The sequence below is a fragment of the Planococcus citri genome, chromosome 5 (assembly GCF_950023065.1).
Source record: "Planococcus citri chromosome 5, ihPlaCitr1.1, whole genome shotgun sequence".
Taxonomy (NCBI): Eukaryota; Metazoa; Arthropoda; class Insecta; order Hemiptera; family Pseudococcidae; genus Planococcus; species Planococcus citri.
In genome coordinates this window covers 9,276,264-9,283,893 of record NC_088681.1, presented here as the reverse complement: position 1 = coordinate 9,283,893, position 7,630 = coordinate 9,276,264, and positions in this window count along the sequence as shown.

The window sequence follows — 7,630 nt, the reverse complement described above, 5'->3', positions numbered from 1 at the left end:
GCATTCATTCACACCCCTGAATTTTCTCAAACTCACCCGAACATCTCTGAGCACTCGTCCCCAACATCTCTGAGCACGCATTCACTCCCCTGAATTTTCCCAAACACACCCGAACATCTCTGAGCATGCATTCACACCCCTGAATTTTCCCAAACACACCCGAACATGCATTCACATCCCTGAATTTTCCCAAACACACCCGAACAGCCCTTATCATGCATTCACACCCCTGAATTTTCTTAAACACACCCGAACATCTCTGAGCATGCATTCACACCCCTGAATTTTCTCAAACTCACCCGAACATCTCTGAGCATGCATTCACACCCCTGAATTTTCTCAAACTCACCCGAACGTCTCTGAGCATGCATTCACACCCCTGAATTTTCCCAAACACACCCCAACATCTCTGAGCATGCATTCACATCCCTGAATTTTCTCAAACACACCCGAACATCTCTGAGCATGCATTCACACCCCTGAATTTTCCCAAACACACCCGAACGTCCCTTATAATGCATTCACACCCCTGAATTTTCTTAAACACACCCGAACATCTCTGAGCATGCATTCACACCCCTGAATTTTCTCAAACTCACCCGAACATCTCTGAGCATGCATTCACACCCCTGAATTTTCTCAAACTCACCCGAACATCTCTGAGCATGCATTCACACCCCTGAATTTTCTCAAACACACCTGAACATCTCTGAGCATACATTCACACCCCTGAATTTTCCCAAGCACACCCGAACATCTCTGAGCATGCATTCACACCCCTGAATTTTCTCAAACTCACCCGAACATCTCTGAGCACTTGCCCCCACATCTCTGAGCACGCATTCACTCCCCTGAATTTTCCCAAACACACCCGAACATATCTGAGCATGCATTCACACCCCTGAATTTTCCCAAACACACCCGAACATGCATTCACATCCCTGAATTTTCCCAAACACACCCGAACATGCATTCACATCCCTGAATTTTCTCAAACACACCCGAACGTCCCTTATCATGCATTCACACCCCTGAATTTTCTTAAACACACCCGAACATCTCTGAGCATGCATTCACACCCCTGAATTTTCTCAAACTCACCCGAACATCTCTGAGCATGCATTCACACCCCTGAATTTTCCCAAACACACCCGAACATCTCTGAGCATGCATTCACACCCCTGAATTTTCTCAAACACACCCGAACATCCATGAGCATGCATTCACACCCCTGAATTTTCCCAAACACACTCGAACGTCCCTTATCATGCATTCACACCCCTGAATTTTCTTAAACACACCCGAACATCTCTGATCATGCATTCACACCCCTGAATTTTCCCAAGCACACCCGAACATCTCTGAGCATGCATTCACACCCCTGAATTTTCTCAAACTCACCCGAACATCTCTGAGCACTTGCTCCCACATCTCTGAGCACGCATTCACTCCCCTGAATTTTCCCAAACACACCCGAACATCTCTGAGCATGCATTCACACCCCTGAATTTTCTCAAACACCCCCGAACATCTCTGAGCATGCATTCACACCCCTGAATTTTCCCAAACACACCCGAACGTCCCTTATCATGTATTCACACCCCTGAATTTTCTTAAACACACCCGAACATCTCTGAGCATTCATTCACACCCCTGAATTTTCTCAAACTCACCCGAACATCTCTGAGCACTCGTCCCCAACATCTCTGAGCACGCATTCACTCCCCTGAATTTTCCCAAACACACCCGAACATCTCTGAGCATGCATTCACACCCCTGAATTTTCCCAAACACACCCGAACATGCATTCACATCCCTGAATTTTCCCAAACACACCCGAACGGCCCTTATCATGCATTCACACCCCTGAATTTTCTTAAACACACCCGAACATCTCTGAGCATGCATTCACACCCCTGAATTTTCTCAAACTCACCCGAACATCTCTGAGCATGCATTCACACCCCTGAATTTTCTCAAACTCACCCGAACATCTCTGAGCATGCATTCACACCCCTGAATTTTCCCAAACACACCCGAACATCTCTGAGCATGCATTCACATCCCTGAATTTTCTCAAACACACCCGAACATCTCTGAGCATGCATTCACACCCCTGAATTTTCCCAAACACACCCGAACGTCCCTTATAATGCATTCACACCCCTGAATTTTCTTAAACACACCCGAACATCTCTGAGCATGCATTCACACCCCTGAATTTTCTCAAACTCACCCGAACATCTCTGAGCATGCATTCACACCCCTGAATTTTCTCAAACTCACCCGAACATCTCTGAGCATGCATTCACACCCCTGAATTTTCTCAAACACACCTGAACATCTCTGAGCATGCATTCACACCCCTGAATTTTCCCAAGCACACCCGAACATCTCTGAGCATGCATTCACACCCCTGAATTTTCTCAAACTCACCCGAACATCTCTGAGCACTTGCCCCCACATCTCTGAGCACGCATTCACTCCCCTGAATTTTCCCAAACACACCCGAACGTATCTGAGCATGCATTCACACCCCTGAATTTTCCCAAACACACCCGAACATGCATTCACATCCCTGAATTTTCCCAAACACACCCGAACATGCATTCACATCCCTGAATTTTCCCAAACACACCCGAACGTCCCTTATCATGCATTCACACCCCTGAATTTTCTTAAACACACCCGAACATCTCTGAGCATGCATTCACACCCCTGAATTTTCTCAAACTCACCCGAACATCTCTGAGCATGCATTCACACCCCTGAATTTTCTCAAACTCACCCGAACATCTCTGAGCATGCATTCACACCCCTGAATTTTCCCAAACACACCAGAACATCTCTGAGCATGCATTCACACCCCTGAATTTTCTCAAACACACCCGAACATCTCTGAGCATGCATTCACACCCCTGAATTTTCTCAAACTCACCCGAACATCTCTGAGCACTTGCCCCCACATCTCTGAGCACGCATTCACTCCCCTGAATTTTCCCAAACACACCCGAACATATCTGAGCATGCATTCACACCCCTGAATTTTCCCAAACACGCCCGAACATGCATTCACATCCCTGAATTTTCCCAAACACACCCGAACGTCCCTTATCATGCATTCACACCCCTGAATTTTCTTAAACACACCCGAACATCTCTGAGCATGCATTCACACCCCTGAATTTTCTCAAACTCACCCGAACATCTCTGAGCATGCATTCACACCCCTGAATTTTCCCAAACACACCCGAACATCTCTGAGCATGCATTCACACCCCTGAATTTTCTCAAACACACCCGAACATCTCTGAGCATGCATTCACTCCCCTGAATTTTCCCAAACACACCCGAACATGCATTCACATCCCTGAATTTTCCCAAACTCACCCGAACGTCCCTTATCATGCATTCACACCCCTGAATTTTCTTAAACACACCCGAACATCTCTGAGCATGCATTCACACCCCTGAATTTTCTCAAACTCACCCGAACATCTCTGAGCACTCGTCCCCAACATCTCTGAGCACGCATTCTCTCCCCTGAATTTTCCCAAACACACCCGAACATCTCTGAGCATGCATTCACACCCCTGAATTTTCTCAAACACACCCGAACATCTCTGAGCATGCATTCACACCCCTGAATTTTCCCAAACACACCTGAACATCTCTGAGCATGCATTCACACCCCTGAATTTTCTCAAACACACCCGAACATCTCTGAGCATGCATTCACACCCCTGAATTTTCCCAAACTCACCCGAACATCTCTGAGCATGCATTCACATCCCTGAATTTTCCCAAACACACCCGAACGTCCCTTATCATGTATTCACACCCCTGATTTTTCTTAAACACACCCGAACATCTCTGAGCATGCATTCACACCCCTGAATTTTCTCAAACTCACCCAAACATCTCTGAGCACTCGTCCCCAACATCTCTTAGCACGCTTTCACTCCCCTGAATTTTCCCAAACACACCCGAACATCTCTGAGCATGCATTCACACCCCTGAATTTTCCCAAGCACACCCGAACATCTCTGAGCATGCATTCACACCCCTGAATTTTCTCAAACTCACCCCAACATCTCTGAGCACTTGCCCCCACATCTCTGAGCACGCATTCACTCCCCTGAATTTTCCCAAACACACCCGAACATCTCTGAGCATGCATTCACACCCCTGAATTTTCTCAAACACACCCGAACATCTCTGAGCATGCATTCACACCCCTGAATTTTCCCAAACTCACCCGAACGTCCCTTTTCATGCATTCACACCCCTGAATTTTCTCAAACTCACCCGAACATCTCTGAGCACTCATCCCCAACATCTCTGAGCACGCATTCACTCCCCTGAATTTTCCCAAACACACCCGAACATCTCTGATCATGCATTCACACCCCTGAATTTTCCCAAGCACACCCGAACATCTCTGAGCATGCATTCACACCCCTGAATTTTCCCAAACACACCTGAACATCTCTGAGCATGCATTCACACCCCTGAATTTTCTCAAACACACCCGAACATCTCTGAGCATGCATTCACACCCCTGAATTTTCCCAAGCACACCCGAACATCTCTGAGCATGCATTCACACCCCTGAATTTTCTCAAACACACCCGAACATCTCTGAGCATGCATTCACACCCCTGAATTTTCCCAAGCACACCCGAACATCTCTGAGCATGCATTCACACCCCTGAATTTTCCCAAACACACCTGAACATCTCTGAGCATGCATTCACACCCCTGAATTTTCCCAAACTCACCCGAACGTCCCTTTTCATGCATTCACACCCCTGAATTTTCTCAAACTCACCCGAACATCTCTGAGCATGCATTCACACCCCTGAATTTTCCCAAGCACACCCGAACATCTCTGAGCATGCATTCACACCCCTGAATTTTCTCAAACTCACCCCAACATCTCTGAGCACTTGCCCCCACATCTCTGAGCACGCATTCACTCCCCTGAATTTTCCCAAACACACCCGAACATCTCTGAGCATGCATTCACACCCCTGAATTTTCTCAAACACACCCGAACATCTCTGAGCATGCATTCACACCCCTGAATTTTCCCAAACTCACCCGAACGTCCCTTTTCATGCATTCACACCCCTGAATTTTCTCAAACTCACCCGAACATCTCTGAGCACTCATCCCCAACATCTCTGAGCACGCATTCACTCCCCTGAATTTTCCCAAACACACCCGAACATCTCTGATCATGCATTCACACCCCTGAATTTTCCCAAGCACACCCGAACATCTCTGAGGATGCATTCACACCCCTGAATTTTCTCAAACTCACCCGAACATCTCTGAGCACTTGCTCCCACATCTCTGAGCACGCATTCACTCCCCTGAATTTTCCCAAACACACCCGAACATCTCTGAGCATGCATTCACACCCCTGAATTTTCTCAAACACACCCGAACATCTCTGAGCATGCATTCACACCCCTGAATTTTCCCAAACACACCCGAACGTCTCTTATCATGTATTCACACCCCTGAATTTTCTTAAACACACCCGAACATCTCTGAGCATTCATTCACACCCCTGAATTTTCTCAAACTCACCCGAACATCTCTGAGCACTCGTCCCCAACATCTCTGAGCACGCATTCACTCCCCTGAATTTTCCCAAACACACCCGAACATCTCTGAGCATGCATTCACACCCCTGAATTTTCCCAAACACACCCGAACATGCATTCACATCCCTGAATTTTCCCAAACACACCCGAACGGCCCTTATCATGCATTCACACCCCTGAATTTTCTTAAACACACCCGAACATCTCTGAGCATGCATTCACACCCCTGAATTTTCTCAAACTCACCCGAACATCTCTGAGCATGCATTCACACCCCTGAATTTTCTCAAACTCACCCGAACGTCTCTGAGCATGCATTCACACCCCTGAATTTTCCCAAACACACCCGAACATCTCTGAGCATGCATTCACATCCCTGAATTTTCTCAAACACACCCGAACATCTCTGAGCATGCATTCACACCCCTAAATTTTCCCAAACACACCCGAACGTCCCTTATAATGCATTCACACCCCTGAATTTTCTTAAACACACCCGAACATCTCTGAGCATGCATTCACACCCCTGAATTTTCTCAAACTCACCCGAACATCTCTGAGCATGCATTCACACCCCTGAATTTTCTCAAACTCACCCGAACATCTCTGAGCATGCATTCACACCCCTGAATTTTCTCAAACACACCTGAACATCTCTGAGCATGCATTCACACCCCTGAATTTTCCCAAGCACACCCGAACATCTCTGAGCATGCATTCACACCCCTGAATTTTCTCAAACTCACCCGAACATCTCTGAGCACTTGCCCCCACATCTCTGAGCACGCATTCACACCCCTGAATTTTCCCAAGCACACCCTAACATCTCTGAGCATGCATTCACACCCCTGAATTTTCCCAAACACACCCGAACATGCATTCACATCCCTGAATTTTCCTAAACACACCCGAACATGCATTCACATCCCTAAATTTTCCCAAACACACCCGAACGTCCCTTATCATGCATTCACACCCCTGAATTTTCTTAAACACACCCGAACATCTCTGAGCATGCATTCACACCCCTGAATTTTCTCAAACTCACCCGAACATCTCTGAGCATGCATTCACACCCCTGAATTTTCCCAAACACACCCGAACATCTCTGAGCATGCATTCACACCCCTGAATTTTCTCAAACACACCCGAACATCTCTGAGCATGCATTCACACCCCTGAATTTTCCCAAACACACCCGAACGTCCCTTATCATGCATTCACACCCCTGAATTTTCTTAAACACACCCGAACATCTCTGAGCATGCATTCACACCCCTGAATTTTCTCAAACTCACCCGAACATCTCTGAGCACTTGCTCCCACATCTCTGAGCACGCATTCACACCCCTGAATTTTCTCAAACACACCTGAACATCTCTGAGCATGCATTCACACCCCTGAATTTTCCCAAACACACCCGAACGTCCCTTATCATGTATTCACACCCCTGAATTTTCTTAAACACACCCGAACATCTCTGAGCATTCATTCACACCCCTGAATTTTCTCAAACTCACCCGAACATCTCTGAGCACTCGTCCCCAACATCTCTGAGCACGCATTCACTCCCCTGAATTTTCCCAAACACACCCGAACATCTCTGAGCATGCATTCACACCCCTGAATTTTCCCAAACACACCCGAACATGCATTCACATCCCTGAATTTTCCCAAACACACCCGAACGGCCCTTATCATGCATTCACACCCCTGAATTTTCTTAAACACACCCGAACATCTCTGAGCATGCATTCACACCCCTGAATTCTCTCAAACTCACCCGAACATCTCTGAGCATGCATTCACACCCCTGAATTTTCTCAAACTCACCCGAACATCTCTGAGCATGCATTCACACCCCTGAATTTTCCCAAACACACCCGAACATCTCTGAGCATGCATTCACATCCCTGAATTTTCTCAAACACACCCGAACATCTCTGAGCATGCATTCACACCCCTGAATTTTCCCAAACACACCCGAACGTCCCTTATAATGCATTCACACCCCT